Raw genomic sequence first — 23060 nt, 5'->3', positions numbered from 1 at the left:
ATAGATACCTCTGCGATATCCATCTGACTCCTCCTCGCGTGATGGAGCTTGATGCATCGCAAGATTCTGTGTTTATACAAAAATCAAAGTAATAAGAATACATGATTCATCGCGTTTTAAAAAACGCCATAGTTAAGATTGGATTAGAAACTCACAAACTCATAGCGAAAGCTGTCGAAGCCTCCGCTGCCAAGATGAGATGTCCTCCTAGTCATCTGTCGTACCTGCGCGGCCTCACGCTGCTGTCTGAACCGCGTGGCCGCTGTCCGCTCATCCTACCTGATCTGCAGCCACGTTTCGTGTGGGATGCCCGAAGGCTTCGGCGAGCCGGTCCTGAAAGCCTTCCGAGCTGCATCTCGTCGATGTTTGATGGTGTCCCGTGCAACACCCTTGATCCACCGCACCGAAACAACGGAAGAACCCGAAGCAGGCTAGTACTCTCTCAGGATGGTCTCCACTATGTAAGTGACTTTTTCCTTTTCTTGCTGATCCCAAGACGTTAGAATGCTGGTCGAAAACTGCAGCTCCACGAGCTGGCGAATCCGCTGTCGCATCTCAGTCCCGACTCTATCCATGTCAACAGAACCATCTCCCTATACAGTATAGAGCTTGGAGGCACTAGGATCGTGTGCCCCCCAAGGTGTCCGAGGTGTGCCAAGAGGTGTGTCGAGAGGTGTGCCTGGGTAAGACGGGGGTCGTGAGCGAAGAGGGGTCGAAGCATCTGTGGATCCTCCTCCACAGCAACCACCACCTCCACCTGACGATCGCCAAGATCGGCGAGTGCGCCTGTGCTGCAGAGATGAGGACGTACCCGCCTCTGCCCCACCCCTAGGTGTCGAAGCGGCCATGATGGGAGAAGAAGGCATTGTACCCATAGGCGTCCTGAACCCCGTAGGCGTCCTCCCCCTAAGGCGTCGGACCCTCCGGTGTGAAGCCCGGAGGCGTAGTACTCGTGCCTCTGGCTACCCAGTACTGAGAAGCCTCTGCCATCTGAGCAGGCGTCATCCGTGTAACGAAGCCCAAGAATGCATCTGCACTCATGGAAGCGGGATCTGGAATCTCGTCTGCCATACTAAAGTCCTGCACAAAGAAAGTAAAATAAAGCGTCAGAACACAGTTGTTTAAATTAACTTTAAGCTTAATTTTAAATCAAAGTCTTCACACAAACACTTACAGGCCTAGGCCTCGATGAGTGAGGCATCATCGATAAGATCTTGCACCGTATCATCGTCTATCTCTAATTGCAAACATAACTCTGCCCCAACTCGTTCTGGCAGATTGTCTTCATCCATTGCATCTTCATCTACAAGTGTCAATTCTGGCTCGTTTGCGTCATCCCTCGTATATCTGTCAGCTTCCTCTGCCATACCTTCGTCCATCTCATCTAATGTCACAGTAGTATGGACGTCGTCTGAGTGACTTTCCTCCAGGAGATCTTGCCCTTCAAATACTTGTTTATTTCTTGGAGCAACCTAAACCACAAACCACCATTGTCGCTCTCGAGGGTTCGGTACAAAGACCACTTGCTCGCAATGTTCGGGGAGAGCAAATGTGTCGCTCGCATCTGTCCAAGTCTTTGTAGAATCTATTTGCACAAGTTTGTTTCCATCTCTGCGTACCGTTGCATTGCGACAAGAAGTAATCACCTTGAACCACTTCACATCCAACAACCGCTTGAAGCTTACTTTCAGGATATCTGACACCAGACCACAATAATCCAAGTTGCTAGTGCTCTCATTCGTGTCTCTAGCACTGGCCCTGCTCTTTTGCATGAAACTAACCATTACCCCACTGTCAAACGTGTTTCTTCTGCTGTCAATTTGTTGTGTTCTGAAATGCTTTCCATGCGACCACAGTGCCATGTATGTATGATACTTCCAGTCACATCCAATAGCCAGCTCTTCCTCTTCTAGAGATATGGGTTCTCCGATCTGTCGAGCTGCTCCCACTGTCTTGTCCAACCATGCCATTGTAGGGAATTCAGGTAGAGGAGCGAGATAGTCTGGCAAGGATAAGCCTCTAGTCGTTCGACTTCGCCTGAAATCCTGTTGCTCTAGATTGCGTCTCTCTTTCTCTTCTTCGTACCTTTCAAGCCATTTTTGCATCGGCGCTGAATTTAGTATACAGAACTTCATGATCTTTTCTCGCATGGCCAGGTTCATTTTCTTCGGCACCCCTTGCCCTTGCGGCTCCTCTCCCACCAGTCTTGCATCCTCCTCATCGCTCCACAATCGAGGCATTTCTGGGTCAGAAACAGATAGAAATTCGGTCGTCAATACAAGGGACATGCAAATTGGACATGCATTGTATCCCGAAGTTGTTAGTCCTGCATATATCAAAGCATGAATCAGGCCAAGGCAAAGAGCTTGCGAATAGCGAGAATTTTGTAAATCAATAACCATTACCAGAAGCTTCTCCATATCCTGGCCAATCATGCATAGTCCACATAAGAAGTCCATGGATCCTTGCATGCTGTTGTCCTACTGGTTCAACCGCATCTGCTATGTCGATCCCATGCCATAACTCCTGGAGCTCGTCAACTAGTGGAGCTAGATAAACATCCATGTTTTCTGCTTTGAACTTACCAGGTACAATCAAGCTTAAAATCAAATGACCCTTCTTGATAGCAAGCCACGGCGGGAGGTTGTAATTGATAAGGCACACAGGCCAAGTGCTCCATGACGAGCTTCTCAAGCCAAATGGATTGACTCCATCCATTGCCATGCCCAAACGCAAATTGCGTGGTTCACTCTTAAAATGTGGCCAAGTATCTTCAATGTGCCTCCAAGCCTTCGAATCAGCAGGCACCCTAAATGTTGCGTTAGTGGATCTATTCGTAGAATGCCACCACATCAAATTTGCAATGGAACCACAACGAAACATGCTTTTTATCCTAGGAATAATAGGGAAATGCCGCAACACTTTAGCTGGCACTGTCTCGCCAACTGCATCTTGTTTGTAGCGCATTGCGCCGCACTTAGGACACGGCAGACAATCTGCGAATTCATTGCGAAAAAGAATGCAATCATTTGGACATGCATGAATCTTGTTGTAGTCCAAGCCAACTGAGGTCAGAAGTTGCTTTGCGTCTGGCCTGGAGGGGGGCATTTCATTGCCAGCCGGGAGAAGTTGCTCCCGCAATAACCTGTTTAAGCCACATTAAATTAAAATTAAAGCTCTCCGAGCACATCACCGTTGCAATAGGAAAATATCTTTTGTAAATTACGTACCTAAACAAAGCAGTGACGCTTGCATCTGACCACCCGTACAGTGACTGAAGATTCAAAAACGCCAGACAAGTACGAAGCACAGATATTTTGGCGCCTTCATAGATTGGTTGACGTGCCAACTTTCTCAACATGTCTTCAGGAGATAGGCGCATGGCTTCTGGTGCTGCTTCGTTCGCGTTCTCCTCGCTTGTCTGGAAGAAGGCATCCAGCATCTCCTCCATGCCGTCGTCTTCTGTCTGTAAGCCCTTTTCTGCTTCCATTCGTGGCTCTATATTGGTCGGACCTTCACGCATAAGCTTTTTTCTATCTCTCTCAGATGTAGGTGCTATGTCGCGGAAATCAATGCCCGTTCCGTAGGAGTCGTATCGCAGATTCTGTACGGTTTCTCTAGCAAACTCTCCGTACTTGTGCACATGATCATTACATATCCTACGCTTGCACAGGATTTGATACTTGCAGAGCGTGCACAAGCATGCAATCTTTTCCTCCATGTTAGTTGGTGACGTTGCCATTTACAATGATTATGAATGTTGTTTTAATAATATATATATATATATATATATATATACTCCTCACAATGTAAACTACCTCGCATTCTCTAGTCTTGCCCAATCTCCGTACACCTCGGTCCAGAGGTGTACGGAGATCAGGACCACCGGGTCAAAATCTCGTCTTTATTGGTCAAATTCTATATGGGTAGACACATACGTGCACTCCCAGGTGTACATGGCAATGCATGTAGCAGGCAAAACCTCTTTGCCTCTTTTAGTTCCATAGTTTCTTCTCTGTCTACGTACCCTATCTCTCGTTCTTTCTCTCTCGATCTCGCTCTCGCTATCTCTCTTTCTCTATTTTCCTATTTCTCTGCCATAACTCCTGGAGCTCCACTTCCCCCTCTCTCTCTCTCTCTCTCTCTCTCTCTCTCTCTATATATATATATATATATATATATATATATATATATATATATATATATATATATATATATATATATATAACTCTCTTTCTCTATCTCTCTATTTCCTATCTCTCTCTCTCTCTCTACTTACCTCTCTCTCTCTCTCTCTCTCTCTCTCTCTCTCTCTCTCTCTCTACTTCCCTATCTCTCTAATGATCGAACGAGCGACTGATCTAGGGAGATCTAGACGCCCACGACTGCAGAGGACTACACAACATCAACAGAGGCTGCATCAGAGGATCTAGCTAGGTCACTTTGGCTCGACATGCACAACGTCCGGTCAGAGTACTGACCATGGAGGAGATCTACCTATCCCAACTAGCTCGTTTAGCCGTTTAGTCCACACCCAGCAGTTTAGGATTCCATAATATTTTATTTTGTCATCTTCTTACTCTAACTTTGTATCAGATCCATCACATTGTAACTTTCTTGTCTCATGTCTCATAGGTCACTTTGGCCTTTCGAAGACGTTAATATAACATTTCATTTCATTTCTCTCTTTAATTTTTTTTTCTTTAGTTTTAATTTCCTAAGCATACATTAATTCTCTCTCTCTCTCTCTCTCTCTCTCTCTCTCTCTCTCTTTGATTACCTACACACACACACACACATTTCTCTCTCTCTCTCTCTCTATCTCTCTCTCTCTCTCTCTCTTTCCTACACACACATTTCTCTCTCTCTCTCTCTCTCTCTCTCTCTCTCTCTCTCTCTCTTTCCTACACACACACACACACACACACACACCGCTCTCTCTCTCTCTCTTTCCTACACACACACACACACACACACACACCGTTCTCTCTCTCTCTCTCTCTCTCTCTCTCTCTCTCTCTCTCCTACACACACACACACACACGATGTAGAGGTAGAGAGAGAGAGAGAGAGAGAGAGAGAACGGTGTGTGTGTGTGTGTGTGTAGGAAAGAGAGAGAGAGAGCGGTGTGTGTGTGTGTGTGTGTGTGTGTAGGAAAGAGAGAGAGAGAGAGAGAGAGAGAGAGAGATAGAGGGGGAAGAAACGAAACCCGCACGCAGGGACCATTTTCGCTTGCTCGGGTCTTGGCCGAAACCTGCTGCGCAGGCATTATGTCCATCTCCACCCTCCCCAACCCCTCTCTCTTGCTCTCTCTCTCTCTCTCTCTCTCTCTCTCTCCTACACACACACACCGTTCTCTCTCTCTCTCTCTCTCTCTCTCTCTACCTCTACATCGTGTGTGTGTGTGTGCACACACACCGTTCTCTCTCTCTCTCTCTCTCTACCTCTACATCGTGTGTGTGTGTGTGTGTGTGTGTAGGAGAGAGAGAGAGAGAGAGAGAGAGAGAGAGCAAGAGAGAGGGGTTGGGGAGGGTGGAGATGGACATAATGCCTGCGCAGCAGGTTTCGGCCAAGACCCGAGCAAGCGAAAATGGTCCCTGCGTGCGGGTTTCGTTTCTTCCCCCTAATTTTTTTGGCATCGATATATGCGTGATAAATAAATCATTTCCACGCGTATATCGACGCTCATTACGACGCGTATAGCGACGCTCATTAATATCGTCGATATATGCGTGAAAAGGCATGGCCGTCGATATAAACGCGTCGATATCTTCGTTTAGTGTTGTAGTGTGGGTCCTATAGCTGTTTTTCACCGGACGCAAACCGACGAGGGTGCATGTGCATACCCTAAGAGACGTTGAAGGAGCCGATGGTTTTGGACAACCTCCTTCCCTTTTTCGCCGGACGGCACCCCCAAACCGCTGCATGTTAAGAGAGGGACGGGGAGTGAGAGCCTCAGGACCCGAGAGTCAAGATGGGGATCGTCCAGGAGAGAGAAGATTAGAGTCGCTAGAGAGAGAATAGTCAAAAAAAGAACAGTCCACTCAATTGCATAATTTGCATCTCTCTCTCTCTCTCTCTCGGGAGACTCTCTCTCCCTTCAGCGCATCAGTCTGAGCGGCTTGACGAGAGAGAGAGAGAGAGAGAGAGAGCAGTTGCCTATGGCAGCTCGCTTCGAGAGACTGCGGGCAATGGCAGAAGGCTTGAAGGAGTTCTCTACAGGCGTGCCATTTCCCGGGAGCCTGGCCTTGCAGAGCGCATCGGCTCTGATTCTGGTGATAACTGCCTTCATGGAGCTGAAGTAGGTGCAAGAGCGCAATCGCCAACTGGCGGAGCGTCTGCTACAGCGGGCTGTGGATATCAGCAACCTCATTGAACGCCACCAGCGACAGTTGAGGCGCGATCATACCTGCTCCTCCTTTATCCTGCGCTTCATTGACACCAATATGGAGGTCATCCGCGCCTTCGTTGCAGCGTTGACGCCCCAAAAGAAGCAGGCCCTGCCTCAGTGGGTGTGGTCCAAGGTGACGGTGAGCGTTGGCGCGGCTCTCGGGAATCCGGCGTTTGGGGAGCAAGGGGCGGTGCAGGATCTTGAAGCACACTGGCGCAGCCAGCTTGACTCCCTGCTTCTGGACTTCCAATCCTACCTCCTCAGAAGCCAGGCCACAATGGGCCCTCACCCAGGTAACTGGTACTGCTGCTACTGTTTTTCATACAATGTATAACATCATGAGCTTGCCATGGGAGGCACCGTGCACCTAGCTAGGTGCCGTTGGGGGCAGGGGACCGCAGGCCCCTCCCACCCGAGCTGGCAATCCCAATGTGGGAATTCGTCTAAAACTTCTTGTGCGTGCATGTACACCGAGAGGCAAAACAAAATAGAAGAAAGGAGAAATTACCCAAATGCCTCTGAAGTCTGCAGAAGTTTTTGGCCTAATTGTCTGGGCAATTACATTTCAAAAATGTTTGTCAAAGTCCATCCATTTGAGAGTTATCTGAGGAATTCTTGAAACTAGAAAGGAATTTTCCCTCAAAGAAATGTAAAACTGAACCCAAAAGCTTCTGATATAATCAAGATGACCCGAATTGCTGAAATTTAGGGCTTTTTTCGATCCGCATAGGCCGGGCCCATTGCATCGCATGCAAGACTTGGATAGAGGATCGTCAAATCAAGCTGGAGCAGGTCTTGTACATTGTATGCATATGATTGCATTCGGTAATCTCATGATCCCCCATGGCCTCAGATGCATGCATCTGGACAACCAGCTGTTTGATTGTTGTTCTTTCCCATATATGGGTCGTATTACCCATGCATCTACATTCGTCTCGGACACCATAGATTCATATACGCATTCATCAATATAGAACAATAAACTCATGCCTCATATGCATACATAGTGAATGGTTTCACTTTCAGTCTTCCAAGATGTGAGGTCATTTTAATGGCTTGATATGGAGCATCGTCTTCATTAATGCAGCATCTAATGCAGTGTCGAATGCATATCCAAGTATGTCTATGCTTGATGCATATACATCAGAGTACACGTATATACATAAGCATACATGTGAATGTATTTGTGTGTGCACTTGTATGCACAAGACATATTATGTGCACACACAACTTTTGCAACTGTCTGTGCCTGCCCTCAAACAATCACTAGTCTAGAAAGGCTATGCATGTCTTGGTGCTATAATTTTTGCTTGTTGACTAAGCTCTGATCGAACTTTAGCTGCGTTACCTGGTTTTAATTATCCTTTCCCAACTGGCATCAAGGTAATCTACTGCAGATCTTCAGGTCTTTTGGAGATGCCGACTCACAAATGCACTCGACGCGCCATGGGAATACTTTTGGGATCATTTTCTAGATGAGTATCCTCGATTGAAAGAGATTTTTGCGGAAGAAGGCCATGAATTGAGAGAAATTTTTCAGAGGTTGACGAGGCCGCGAAACAAGAACGTCGTGGATCCAATGGGGCTGAATAGGGTGTTTCAGCCCATTGATGAACCTGTGGAGAGGATTGTCCGTACTCATTTGCAAAGTCATTTCTCTATAAAATCTGCATGAAAGCCTCTGGTATGGATGATAGCATGCTTATGAGTATTGCTTATATACAGGTCTTGTGCTTTTTGGCTGAAAATTGATAATGCAAACTAAAATCATGCCATCTTTGTTTCCCAAAGACACCCACCAATCCAGCTACACAAGGAGAAGTTCAGCAGTGGAGAGGCTACTGGGTGCAAGCCTCGCATAAAGGCTCTATGGGACTTGAGATCTTTGTTACATATGACCAGCAGGTGTTGGGGTCTGGAGAAGATGAAGTAGGGAAATTCACCATTGAAGGTATTTACTTATTATAGGCTATAGCTAATCCTCAGTTAATGTGCGTGCGGGCACACACATCCTCCAAATCATCATGACCTGCAGAATGACTGCATTGCATCTTTGTTTCTGGTAAATTATGCATGCATTTTCTCTTGTTTTTACCAGAAACATGCAGAAGTAGTTTTAAAAAGCTAAATTTTTTTCATTTGTATATTCACAGGAGGGGTGGAAAATCTTCAAGGGATTGGGGTATCAAAAGACTTAGTTCCAAAAAACATGTCTATTTGTGCCCATACAACATTAATGTGTTGAAGCAGGAATGTGCATGGTAGCATGCTTTTTCACACTTGACTGTGTGTGTGTGTGTGAAGGTGAGGACTTGGTGGCCCACATGAACTGGACGAAGCACTACGTCGATGAGCACATTGTGAACTATGAGGGACGAAAGGTGGGCCGTAAGCGCATGGAGGGCTCTTGGAGCTTGTCTGTTGATAGTGTCGGGGACTGGAGCAGGGGTGACTTCCTCTCGGAGAGGGTTGAGGACGTCGGGGATGTGGGAATAATTAATCCACATCATCACACAATCAGCATCCTAATAGGCACAACTACCCAATTTCCTAGGAACCTCACATGACATCTGTAACCGGCCTATAACTGCCCATTCTTGTGTATATATAACTACCACTCTAGATCAATCAATACAGCGCATTGCCTATCGTCTTGGCCACGCTCTGCGTATCTCTCTCTCTCACCTTCTCTGTCAGTTCCTTTCTCTCACATGGTATCAGAGCAGCCAGACAGCAGGCTGATGCCCTGCTTCCATCGCCTGTGCTCACCCTTGCTTCCATAGCCCTCACGCGCTGCAAATCTGGCACTCTTGCCTACCGAACTGCAGGCTGCCGGAGCCCAACACCTGCTGCGCCCCTGCACTCCTGGGATGAGATTCATTCCCTGCTCGAGGGCTTCCACACACCCACAGCCACACTGGCGGTTCCAACGCCCTGCTCCATGCACGGGCAGCGTGCTGCAGACACGCTGGCGGCAGACCTTGCCTCCTTGGGCAAGCCACGACCTAAACATCCCCACCATCTTGTTCGTGGTGCAGAAGCCGCCCTCTAAATTCCCGGCGTTGGGCCTCCTGCCATCCTGCCCAACCGACGCTGCGCGCTCAGCTCTGCCCCTGCATCTTCCTTCAAGCAGAGCCTACTCTCCTCCACTGATTTAGATGACGAAGCTGCTGCCCAAACCCTGCAACCTTCCTCTTTCTCGGTGGAGCCAACCTATGTGGCAAGCGCAGCTGCTGATTCCTCCCGATATTGCAAAGAAACGGATGCCGGTTCTGATGGTAACGTCACCATCATCGAAGCCTTTCTTGGAAACCTGGTTCCTGCAGAGCCTAGTGTGGAAGTTCAACCCACCCAGGCCCTACCCATTTTACACTCTGCCCTCTCGACATGCCATGCTGCACATGCTTCAGCCAAGCCACCCACAAACCCTGCAGAAGAAGATGCTGTTGCACATCCTGCAGATGCCGATAGCGCTGCCCTCCCTCCAGCAAACGATGCTGCTGCGCTGCTATGCTAAGGCAGCACCCAGCCTTGCCATGCGTTCAACCTTGTCATGTAGTGGCTGTGGCCACGAAGCAGAAGATCCACTATCTTCCTTTGCCTCACTCATGGCTTCCGGCACAGCCCTCAATGCTTCTGAGAAGGATACCCTTGCTGCCGCAGTTACTGCAAGTGTAGCCATCATAGCAACCATGGCCGTTGTTGCGAACCTCGTTCCTCTATCCAGAAGCCACTTGGTCATTCACAACCCATCAATGGCCAGAATCCTGCACCTGCTGCAACATTGTACTCTTGCAATGAGGCCCTCTGCGTGCTCGGTGCCCTCCAAGAACCCAAAACTGCCACTTCGGTCATACCCTCTTCCATACAAGGGCGGCAATATACAGACCAACTTGCGCCCAAGCTCTCCTCTCAGGAAGCCCACTCTTTCTGTGGCAATCCCTCACATGCCCACATAAAGCCTCCATTGGGCGTCTGTACCATTTCAACACACCATAAACCTGATGCTACACAGCCAGCAAACCCCGCTCTTATTGCTCCCAATTTTGCAGTTGGTAGAGCCATGTGTGCAAGTTCTGAAGGTTGTCCTTCTGCACACACAGAACCGCTCATGGCTGATGACGCGGATGCGGATGACACCGCCATTCAAGCCTTCCTTGAGAGCCTTGCTGCTGAAGAACCTGCTTTGGTTAAATCCATCCTTGCCCGGCCCCTTGAAGTTGCTACCCATCAAGCTGCAAGTCATGCTCCTGAAGCCTCTCAACAACTTTCTCTCGAGGCAGCCATGCCTACATTCTGTCAAGGCTGCCCCGTTGCTGCCATCCGGTTGAGGCATTCCAGTCCTCACGTCGATGATCCTGCATCAACTGTCCCTTTCGCTGGCCCCAAACACCAATTTGATCCAGCCCTTGGAGCCTCTTTCTATGCTGCAAACTTTGCGCCACCATTGAAGTTTGTTGCAGCTGAAGATGATGCTGCCACCATCGAAGTGCTTCTTGCTTTCCCAAACACTTCTTTCAAGGCTCATATTGGGCATACAGGAAGTGCAAGTGTCCCTACAATGCCTTGCTATGATGAGACTTCTCTGAACGCTACTCCAACTGAACTCCTTCAAGCTACCTTGGATGCTTCTTCCAATCCAATATCCAAATTGGATTTATTTGATGCTTATATTGTTGTTCCTCTTTTCCCTGAGCATCATTTCCACCCTTTACCCATTGAGAGCCTCTTCCACACGGACTCGCAAGCTGCTACTACTCTCCTGAGTTGCTTTCCTAATTTGACACTTACCAATGCTCAAGCATTTCGAGTACCAGGCAAATATCTGCTTCCATGGATACCAATCAACTTTGATCCAGGAGGTGAAGCTTATCATGGTAGGCCACTGCTCCCTACCAACTCTCACTCTACCATGCTTGTGCTTCAAGTCTTACCCTCGACATTGACTCACACGTCTCAAGATGGATTCGTATTTTCATTTCGCTTGCAGGGGTGAATATGTTGTTTACAAGCTCGTGAAATCACTCATGGAGTGACCTTGAAGAAGCCTTTCAAAGCTCAACCAAAGCAGCAATCAGAGCTGCTAATCTTCTTCATTACGAAGTCGGACCTTGATCCAGGTTGAAGACCTCGGAAGTCACACCAACAATAATTGCATACGCATATTGTATTTTCCCAAAGCATGTAGATCTATCTCAAGATCACATCACAGTATGCACACATACATGCCTCTGTATGGACGATGTGTCTTACGGGGGCGTGTGGGAATAATTAATCCACATCACCACACAACTGTCATCCTAGTCAGCACAACGGTTCGCATCCCAATGCACGTGACTTGTAACTACCTCATCCTTGTGTATATAACAACCTCTCTGGTAGTTAATGTATCATCGCCTTCTTGCCCACGCACCTGCGTGCTCTCTCTCTCTCTCTATTCCTTTCTCTCACATTGTTGTGGGTAAATCCACACAGAGCCAACCCCCTGCAGACGTTGCATTCCTTGGGAACCAAGCTCCTGCAAGTCAAGGAATTGTGCATCAACTACGTCCACATGCTGCCCACCCAGAATTCTTGCAGCAGACCTCCCTCAATTGCAGCTCTCACATCCTCAACGATGGCCGTAATGGTATCCGTCTCCACCCTGGTCTCAACCTTTGCCGCTTTTGCCAAAGACGCACACACAAAACCTATCCAACAACAAAGCACGGCTTTGACGACAAGCCGCCTCGCAAGCCTAGTCCATCAACAAGCATTCCACACCTCTCCAAGGATGTGAGCAATTCCAAGCTTCGGCCTCTCCTTGCAGCTTCAATCAATACTGCTTCGAATCCATTTTCCAACGTGGATGTTCGAAATGCTTACATACATGTAACTCTCCCTCTTGAGCATAACTTCCATACTTTACCCGTTGAAACCCTCTTTCACACCAATGTCATGGATACCTTACCTTCAACACACACCAATGACATTTTATTAGCAGCTAGAGTGCCTCAAAGTGTCTTGCCAACACTAAATGTCTACCTATCCTCATGGTCTGCCATTGCCTTTGACCCTGGTGGACAAGCTAATGTTTACTCAAGCTCATGCTTCCAGCATCTCCCTCCAAGCTATCTTACCATGCAAGCGTTGCTAACACCATTCCTCCACAACCTCCAGCAAGCCATTTGCCACACCACCCTGGTACGCTTCACCTTCATCCACCTACAACAGGTGGCCATGGCCAAGCTCTACCAATTGCTCAACGGCCAATATACCTTATCCTCGACATCGAATCATACTCCCAAAGTTGGATTCATGCTTTCATCTCACTTGCGGGGGCGAATATTTGGAATTCAAGCTCGTGAAAGCACGCATGCGACAAACAAAACATTGAAGTCCTTCAAAGCTCATTCAATGAAGCAATCAGAGTTGTTGAACTTCGCCATTACAAAGTCGGACCTTGATCCAGGTTGAAGACCTTGGTACTCACACCAAGATTTCTATTAGAAAATATCCCAATTGCATAAGCATATTCTATCTACCCAAAGCATGTAGATTAAATCTCACACTATGCACCTACACATGCCTCTGTATGGACGATGTGTCTTACGGGGGCGTGTGGGAATAATTAATCCACATCATCACACAGTCAGCATCCTAATAGGCACAACTACCCGATTTCCTAGGAACCTCACATGACATCTGTAACCGGCCTATAACGGCCCATTCTTGTGTATATAACTACCACTCTAGATCAATCAATATAGCGCATTGCCTATCGTCTTGGCCACGCTCTGCATATCTCTCTCTCTCACCTTCTCTGTCAGTTCCTTTCTCTCACAGGGGATCATCTTCAGGTTTATTGGCTGCATAAGTCCTCCTGCCTTAATCGGCTGCGAAGCTGGACAGGTTTCTATGAGCAGTATGGGCGGCAACATGGCATGAGCACTTGTCTTGTCTTCACACCTTCCGGTAGGATCCACGGCGAGGGCATTGATTCCATTGGCCATTACACATGGTGTGGTAAATCTCTCTCTCTGTCACACACACACACACACACACACACACACACAGACACAAGAAGTTTGACATATTCCCACATTAACTCCCACATTGTGACCTTATTAAAAGCTACCACAACATCATGAGTTTTTTAAGGGGGCAGGGGACCTCCAACCCAGGTGGCCGAGCCGGCGATCCCTTGCCAGAATTGCACCTAGCTAGGTTTGCAGTACCTCCGCGGAATTTGCGGTTAAATTTCGAGCGCTAGGGCCCTACGTGGCACTAGCACTCGTCGTTGATTGAAAAAATGTTGAGTTTTTTAATGGCAATGGTTGCTGCCACATAGGTAACAGCGCTCGAAATTTATCATCGCCCCTCCGCGGAAGCTCATGATGTTGTACAGTGTATGAAAAACAGTGAGAAAGGAGTCCTTACAACATAAGAAAATGTCAAACTCTCCCTCTCTCTCTCTCTCTCTCTCTCTCTCTCACACACACACACACACACACACACCCATCTTCTGGATTATTTGATCAAGTATAAAAACTGACTGGTCTTAACCTGATCTTGCTTAGGAACCTTCCATAGCAGACAATATGATGGGAGGAAGGATGTCAGTCTAATAAAGCAATATTTTCAGAAACATAGCATTTTGTATGAGGGCCACATCGAAGAGCGTGGGTCCAGTGAGCTGGGCATGGCAGGCACATGGACCATAGGAGATCAATGCAATGGTGTATTCCAGCTTCAGTCGACCGATTGATAACCCATGATCATGCTCTCCTCCTCATGATATCATTCTCTCACATCCAGGCTATGTTGGAGATGTGAAACTCATATACTGTCCATGCATACCATGTGTTGAATAGATTCCATAAACCTTCGATATTTTGTTTACAGCTGAAACAATGAAATTTTGTTCCTTGTCTGGTTCAAAATCTCCACTATTTAGAATTATCTTGATCATTATCAGATGGCAAAACTATCGCACTCACTGCGTTCCGCAATTAATTTTGTACTTCACTTTAGGGATTCATTCAATTCATAAGAGATGGGAAAGGGGGGATGATTTGTGCAAGTCTCAACAAATATTGTGCAAATAATCTCTCCATTTATATTTCATAATAGATTTGTACCGTAGCGGGTATAGTTTAGTGGTAAAAGTCTCAATGATATCCCTAAAACTCTTACAAGGATTTGGTCGGCGTCCACAACCTTGACCCAGTGCCAATGCTCTCGCCCAAGGGCAAAGGCTATAGAGATGCCTGAGCGTTTTGCTAACTAAAATAGAGAAAAGATTGAGATGTAATTTCAAGAATTTTTTGATAGGCCAAAACTGTGAAAATACTCCTCTTACACATACATAATGGTAGCCTTTAAAAGAAAATTGATTACTCTAAAGATTCCATCAACCCCCAAAAACAAGAAGGCACCACCTCCTTTGCCTCCAAGTCCCACTCCATCACCGCCTTTGCCTTGGATAATCCATTAGGAAATTTCGGAGGTCATTTGGAGGGCCTTCTAAGAAAATGTATTTTTTGCACTCTCTCTCTAGAAAAAATGGCAAATAAAAGAGCTGGGTCTTTCATAGTAAAACTTCAAAAAGTGTACTTTAAGTAGATTCCTTACTCTTCTGAACATTTGTTCGTAGTGATTGAGGGATAATTCTCTTTTCAATTGCATTGAATGAACCTCGTCAATATGGAGGGAATGAGGCTAACATGGAGGGACGAATCCACAGCCGCTATTCACTTTCCATTAAACCTGCACATTTGGCTAATGGCGCACTCCTCAAATGGCACAAATGTTACCCAGAAACGAGCCAAATATCACCTTCACATTGATTTGGACAATGAGTACCAACCATTGATTAAGCGCAGTAAAACAAACACACATATACCTCCCGCTTCCATAGACACGCTCAGAGCTCAAGGAGCTAAACACATAGATATCTGGACGAGAGGCTCTCTCTACCCTAAGAATCCAATAACTAATGCGTCTCCACCGTTTGTCAATCCTACAAGCTTATTGACCTTTGCTAGTGATGGAGAAAAGGGCCTTCTGGGTTATTGTAAATCACTTACAAGAGAAGCTGAAACTTACAAGAGCATTCTCCAAGCTCAACAATGTGAGATTGTTCGCCTTTCACATTTACATTCTACAGATCAGGTTACCATTTTGCAACATTAAACAGAGGTACAAGAACTGAAAGGAAAAGTGCGAAGTTGTCAAATGAAGGACACCATCTTGGGTGGTCGTATGCGAAAGAAGAAATTGCGCAATCTTGAAACATTGCAGGTTGCATCAGGAGGTCTCAAGAAAAGAATCCGAGCATTAAGGTGATGCTTCTTGGTTGGCTACATTGTCTTAGTTAAGTAATCTTTTTGTTTTTTCTTGTTATGCATTGTTTTCATGTGCCTAAATAGTGTTAGTGAAGCAAATTTTCTGTTATTTACTTATGCATTGTCTTCATGTAGAGATTCAATCTATCCTGACAAGGAAAACATTGACCCCAAAGCCAATATAGGAAAGAGATTGAAGCCACTTATAAGTAGAAGCCTGGCAGCAGATATAGTACATGACAAGAAGTTTAAGGTTCTACAACGAAATGTAGTGGACCGCTTTATTTCAGAGAACTCAGTGCCTGCAAAAGAGATACAAGGCACACTTGATTCACTTGGTGTAAGCAAAAGAGGATATTCGGCTATCCAAAAGTCTGTCTCATCCATCTAATTTGTTAGGAAGGGTATAAAATCCAAACTTCTACCATCAGCTTCAAGTGTTTGGAAAGAGAGGCTTCAGCTTAACGAGGCACAGGGAGACTATCTTGGACAGCCCTTTCATATTAAAGCAACTTACAGTGGCCATGGAGCGAACATGGCATATGATAAGTTCAACAATATTTTTATGGACCTGCGGATACTACAGAAGAGAATGGTGGAGTTTTACAACATCACATTTGAAGAGTCACGTGGGCTATTACATTTTGTGTTAAAACTGGATGAGTGTGAGCTTGTTAAAGAGAAAAAGCTATAGCGTGTTACTATTACTTTAATGAATAGAGCCCTCTCAAAGTGTCCCAGTGATGATCCTTTATATTTTAGTGTTCAATCAGAATCTAACATATGGTGGCTTGGTGCGTTTGAGGTAAGTGATATTCTCAAGTAAGCTCAAATGTTCAGATCTACTTAAGTCTCATTTATTTTGTGTTGCAGGTAAAGAAAGAAGATCATGAGATTCTATATTGGGTGTTCCATTGAACTAATATTCCGGAGGTGATTGATCGACAGACTAAGCAGGGAGAGGTACTACGTCTAGATGGAAGGGGAGACTTTCAAGTTCAGTGACATCTTGTAGGTGACCTTAAAACACTAAAGTGCATGTATAATTGTGGAATGGGTGCAATGGCAAAGTCACCGTGTTTGTTCTGCATGGAGCCTGCAAAGGTCATGGACCCAAAGTGGTGGAGAAAAGCTCTAACACGTCACATTGAGGATCCTGCTTTTCGACCGGTTTTGAAAATACCACTTGTGAATGTCCACATTTGTACAATGCATGCCCTTTGTAGAATTGTGGAGAAATTGGTCTACTTATACATCGGGTTTGCTTGGAAGATTAAGAACTCCGCAGAACGACAAGTAGCCCTGCAGTGCTTAGAAATGGTACTGTCGGATATGGGGCTTCATGGTGGCAATGTGAAAATCCAGCGGGATGAGAAGAGATCAACTGCTGAGAAAGATGTCCCATGCAAACCATCCATCGGTGGGGTGAAGGCACGGAGATTTTTATCTAAGCCCCAAGGTACAAGAGATCCAAAGCTAACAAAACATGGAAAAATATATAACACATCTTATGTTCGCAAGGTAGAGTATCAGAGCTGGAAAAAGCTACATATTGCAGTCAAAGACCACTCTCTTCAATTTCACTCTTCAAAGGAACTCTCCTAAGCACACCATCCTTACCAAGACATTACAAGTCATCATTTACTATGCGATACCTGGTAGCCTTCCTAGCTAACCATCGCCTTTCCCCTGCATTCAAGTGTTTAGGAGCCTCTCCTTGCTCCAGAATGTGCATAATATCTTCCAAGTCCTCCTTGCCTTGCTGAAGTGGAAGTTTGATGGCCACTGCTCCCACTATTGACTCATTTAACTTTGATGATGCTAGGTGGTCTGCATCCTTGTTCTGGTCTCTTGGCACATGATGTACTTGTGCCTCCCTAAATCTCCTCATAAGAGCTTTTGCTTCTCTCATTTTAGTAGAGAGACGGGCATTTTTGCAAGCCCATGTACCTTGCATTTGCCTTACCAAAATCATAGAGTCACCAAAAGCGTTTAATCTCTTAATTGAATTATCGAGGCACCAACAAAGGCCATGAATTAGAGCATGATATTCTGCTTCATTGTTGGAGTGGACATCTTCTAGAGTGATCCCTTCACCATGGATCCTCTCTCCCAATGGGGATAAGACCAGGATGCCTGCAGCTGCCTTATCCTTGGTTCTCTTGTATGCTCTATCAAAGTAGAGGCTATAAGCATTGACCAAAACCTCTAGAGCTGGAGGTGGTGGAAGTTCCTTTCTCTTCAAATGGAAAACTTTTTCATAGCACTTGTTTGTTAAAATGTCGGCTAAGCATGCTCGAGTTGTTCTTTTGTATTGTATAATCAAACTCTTGAAGTCGCACCACCCACTTTGCTATTTTCTCAGAGATTTCCATATGTTGTAGTGCATAGGGAAACATATCCTCCACAATGATAATTACAAACCTCTTCGGCAGCAAGTATGGCCGAAATTTGGTTACCGCAAACATGAGAGCTAACACTAGCTGTTCCATCAGGGTGTAGGCCTTCTCTGTGTTTTCCATGAGGCGGCTAGCAAAATACACAGGCCTCATAAAGGAGGTTTTTGGATCTTTTTGTAGGAGGGCAGCACCAATGGCTTCTTCTCCCACACTAGGGTTTACAAAGAATGTTTCTTCCCAACAAGGTTGGAGGATTACAGGGAGTGACCCTAACATTTTTTTAATCTCTCTAAAATGCCCTTCACTTTCTTCACTCCAAACAAGCGTCTCTTGACGAGTCAGCTGTTGTAGAGGAAATATCACTTGGAAGAGTAAGTGTATGAATCTACTCAAATATCTTAGCTTTTGCAAGAAGGAGATTAATTGTTTGATGGAAGTTGGGGAAGGTAGATTTAGCAATGTTTCTATCTTTTCAGGATCTACCTCGATTCCATCAATGGACACTACATGCCCTAATAGTGTAACCTTGCTTTCCCCAATGTGACATTTGTCCTTGTTTAGTTGTCCACCCAGCTTAGCTAAACGAGTAAATCCTTCATCAATCTTGCCGAGATGCATACTTTTGGAGCTGTAAATACAAAAGTCATCTATGAAAACCCTTATGGACTTACCAAAGTAAGGTTGGAAGACCATGTTCATGAATCGTTGAAAGGTGGCTGGAGCGTTGGTGAGACCAAAAGGCATGACTCGAAATGCAAAACATCCCCATGGTGTGATGAAAGTAGTCTTTTTCTGGTCCTCCTCTGCAATGCGTATTTGAAAGTAGCCAGAGTAGCCATCACACGCTGTGTATCTCTCATTGCCTGCTACTTCATTTAGAATCTCATCTTGAAATGGGAGAGGGAAGTGGTCCCTCTTTGTTGCAGCATTTAGTGGCTTGTAATCCACGCACACTCGCCATTTACCAATCTTCTTTGGCCTCACCACTACTGGGGAGACCCATTCTGAATCTTCTACTGGGTATATGAATCCTTCTTCTAAGAGTCTCTTCACCTCAGAAAACAGTGCATTTTGTTGCACAACTCCTAATCTTCTTAGTTTTTGTACTACTGGCTTGCTCCCTTCTTTTAGATGGATATGATGCTTCACTGCAGTGACACCTGTAATGTGAGTGTAATCAGAAATAAACAATGATGCATGCTTCTTGAGAACATTTACATAACCCTCCTTTTCTTCTTCCTTTATATCCTTGGATAACATCTCCTCTAGGCTGGCATCCCACACATTCTCCATTTGGATCCTTGGGTTGTCTTCTGATGAGGTAGTTTCTTTTATGGTGACGCCCATGACTTCGAGAGTGCTATCACTCTCTTCACTTGAACTCTCTTCCTCGTCCATGGATGAGGAGCATCCACTTGAGCTCCACTCATCAGCTGACGTCTCTAGTTCAAGGTTCTCTTGTCGCCCATTCTTTAGGTTATAAACCACCTTCCGACTATGGCCACCCATGCGAGGCCTCAACTCCAAGTCTCCTGTTGCCCAATCTTGCCTAGATCCTATACCCATGAGCCAAGGTCGTCCTAAAATAAGGGGGTATCCTTCTCCCTTTACTGGCATCACATAAGCATCAACCTCTGTAGTGATTCCAAAAACAGAAACTCTCAAAGCTTTCACTACACCCACACAAGTGACAGAGACATTATTGGCCATTTTTGCCCTAAAGTTTGATGATTCCATTACCTCTAAACCCAATTGATGCATTAGCTTTTCTGTCATGACACAAACCTCTGCTCCACTGTCAATGTAAGTTTTTGGAATCCGTTGTCCCTTGATTTGAGCCTCCACCAAAGGCACTATATCGTTGAGACCATATGCTTTGATTACACTTACTAGCTTACTTCTCTTTGCCCTCGTGCTCACCATTTTTGACCATGGTCGTCGAAGCTTTGGGGAGATATGAAGTAGTTGTGGCCAAGTAATCTTTGGTCCTTGAGAACTCACATCAGCTGTCAAGTCATAACGTTGTGTCCGAGATCCCATAGGGAAATCAGAGATGTCAATTTGAGACCTAGTATGGGTCTTTCTCTTCTTGTCTTCATCTTTAGTTGCCCGAGATGTACTTGCTTCATTGCTTGCATCCTTGCTTGTTTCTTTACCTACTTCATCTTGGACACGCACACGTTTGATAGGCATTGTAGCCACTTCATCTATCTTCATCTTCCTTTAGCTATTTCTTCCTGGTTGCTTCTGCCCTTGAGGACCTCCTCAATCCTTATGATGCTCACATTTGGTTGAGTAGCAGGGGCTTGAGCATGAGCACGAGGTGGCTGCAAAATTTGAGGTTGTGGTTGCTCTTGTGCTTGAGCTCTAGCACGGGGTGGACTTACTTGTTGTCGAGGACCTCTGACAGGGTAGTCATATCTTCTGGGATGAGGGCAATTATACATGCCGTGGCCAATTTCCCCACAATTGTAGCACAACATTTCCCTTGCTTGACGTCGCATTGGTGGCCGATTCCCACCATTTCCCTCAATAGGCCTTCTTGCACCCTGCACAAGATTTACTCTCAACCCCTCTAGCTGGTTTGTGAGATTGTTTATTTGTTGGAGCATATCTTCTTGTTGACCTCTATTGAGGTCTGGTGCATTAGGCACATTTGGAGGTATGTGAGAAGCTTCCATAGTTATGATATTGCCTCCCAAAGCTAGCTGGCCAGCTTGGGCTTGATAGAGAATCTTTCTATTCTTTTCCCTAGCAATTCGTAAGGCATCTTCAAAAGCATTTGGAAATTTGCTCTTTACCTTCTCCCTTAGCAAGGGGTACAAACCTGAGATAAATCGATCCTTTTGGAGGCAATTGGGAGCTCGCTCACCAGGGTTTAGTGAGTCTGACCATTGCCCCCAAAGTTTCAGAAAACCTTCCTCATAGGTTGCATAACCATGAGGGTCAACTTGATGAAGGGACAGAAGCCGTTGCCATAGTTCTTCTGCCGAATCGGCTCGTTGAAATCTTCGTAGGAAAGCCACCTTCAATCCCTCCCAATCAATTCTTTGGGTTGGATCTAGAGCCTGGAACCATACCCTAGCTTCTTCTTTGAGCACCAAAGGAAAAGATCTCAATTTCAATGCTTCGTCATCCCTCCCGGAGACAAGGAAAGCCATCTCCAAGTTATCCAAAAAATCCCCAGCATTTTCCCCTCTACGCCCAAAAAAATTTGGGAAAGCCATCACAAAAGTGGGTTGCCTTCCTCTCAATACAGCACAAAGATGAAAACGTTTAGGCCCAAATCATATCTTATTAAGGGTAGAATAAATGGATTGATAAATGCATTAATCTCAGCTAGACGACGAGGGCCTAGTAAGTCCCTTATGATGTTTTGGAACCTAAGCTTTGTGCTAGCTATTATATGCACAGTTTGTCTAGCAAGAGGTTGGAAAGGTCCATATAAATCCCTATGATTCATGGAGTATGCTTAAAGCAAGATGAAGATGTGAACATCAAAAGATACATTATACTCCAAAATAGGAAATATTATAGGGTCAGGGGACAGCAATATCTCTCTCAACCTCTCAGCTCCAAAATAGAAGACCAATCTTTGTTGGAAAAAAATCTTTCTATCAATGCGCACATTCACCCTAATATTCTAAACTGATTGAAAGTTGTAGAAAATGGGATTATTCATTGGTGCATTAATTACAAACTTCCATGAAGCACTTCATTGAAGTTGAGCTCTCTTGGATCCCACCATTTGAGAGATGCGAAGAATTTGCTCACCAGTGATTAGCCTAGCTTTGGTGTGACCATCTTCAGCTTTGTAAAGTTCATAGGGTTCGATGGCTACCCTCTCAACCACCTTGAGCCTTCTTGCTAGTAGTAGTTGGAGTGCATCACCATATGTAGCCTCTTGCCAATACCGCACCCCATTGATGTGTAGCTCCCCCTCCAAAAACTTGTTAATACCGGAGTTTGAGAGTGCTTTCACCACCTGAAGTCGAGGCTTCAAAGGAAGTGTCTTCACACTAGCCACAAAGCACTCAACACAATTTTTTGACCTAGGGACTTGATGACTACAAGATTTTCCTTGAAGCAAAGAAGGGTGTGTGTAGTTAACTCTCTTTACCCGCATACGTGCCGTTTGTCGATAAAGACACTGCTTCCTTCATAGGATTGATAGAGCGCTGCTTGAGAACTCCTCCGCGGGGGCACCAATTTATGACGAAGAAAATTTGGAATGGCGGCCTCTACACCAAAACAAACTCCATTGCGCCACAAGGGAAATGAAATGAGGGCACCACCTAGTCTTGGAAGCGTGGACTAGGACCGCTACACAAAGAGAGAGAGAGAGAGAGAGAGAGAGAGAGAGAGAGAGAGAGAGAGAGAGAGAGAGAGAGAGAGAGATCACTATGAATGAAGCATTAACCGTAGTGTGTGTACAAGGAATGGATGACTTCAAACACTCCCAACACAAATAGCATATAGATTACCAAACAATCACTCAAGGATTAGCCAAGATCACATCAAGCACTCTCACACACATATAAAACATTTCTCTTAATTAACATAAGTAAGAGGAGGAGAGGTTACTAGCATGAAACAATTTGCACTCTAGGATGTGCAAGAATAGAGTGAATGAATGAGCTTATGGGCTCATGGTGAGTGATACAAAGGCTGAATGGGGTTGAGGGAGGCTTGAAATTACAAAGGGGAATGCCTCTTTATATAGGAAAGAGAGTGATTAGGAGTGAGGTTAAGATCCAAGTGTAATTTGTACAAATGAAGCTTGATTAGGGACATTCAACCAATGAAGAAGCTCCTTCCAAGTGATTTGTTGACCAATTAGCTCCATCATCACTTGTGTTGTCTTCACTCCTTCCTCCATAGCTTGAGTCCAAGAGCTTCCTTATTTTAAAATGTAAAGAATCTACATAAAATCAATACATATCT

At 45.5% G+C, this 23060-nt stretch overlaps 2 pseudogenes; both read left to right on the top strand.

The window, feature by feature from the left end:
• Positions 1-6161: 6161 nt before the first annotated feature.
• LOC147425738 (uncharacterized) lies at positions 6162-14138 on the top strand (annotated as a pseudogene).
• Positions 9305-11516, top strand: LOC147425739 (uncharacterized; annotated as a pseudogene).
• Positions 14139-23060: the final 8922 nt, after the last annotated feature.

Source organism: Adiantum capillus-veneris, chromosome 25, assembly GCF_014529385.1.
Source record: "Adiantum capillus-veneris isolate H3 chromosome 25, ASM1452938v2, whole genome shotgun sequence".
NCBI classification, from domain to species: Eukaryota; Viridiplantae; Streptophyta; class Polypodiopsida; order Polypodiales; family Pteridaceae; genus Adiantum; species Adiantum capillus-veneris.
This window is presented reverse-complemented; position numbering and strand designations above follow the sequence as displayed.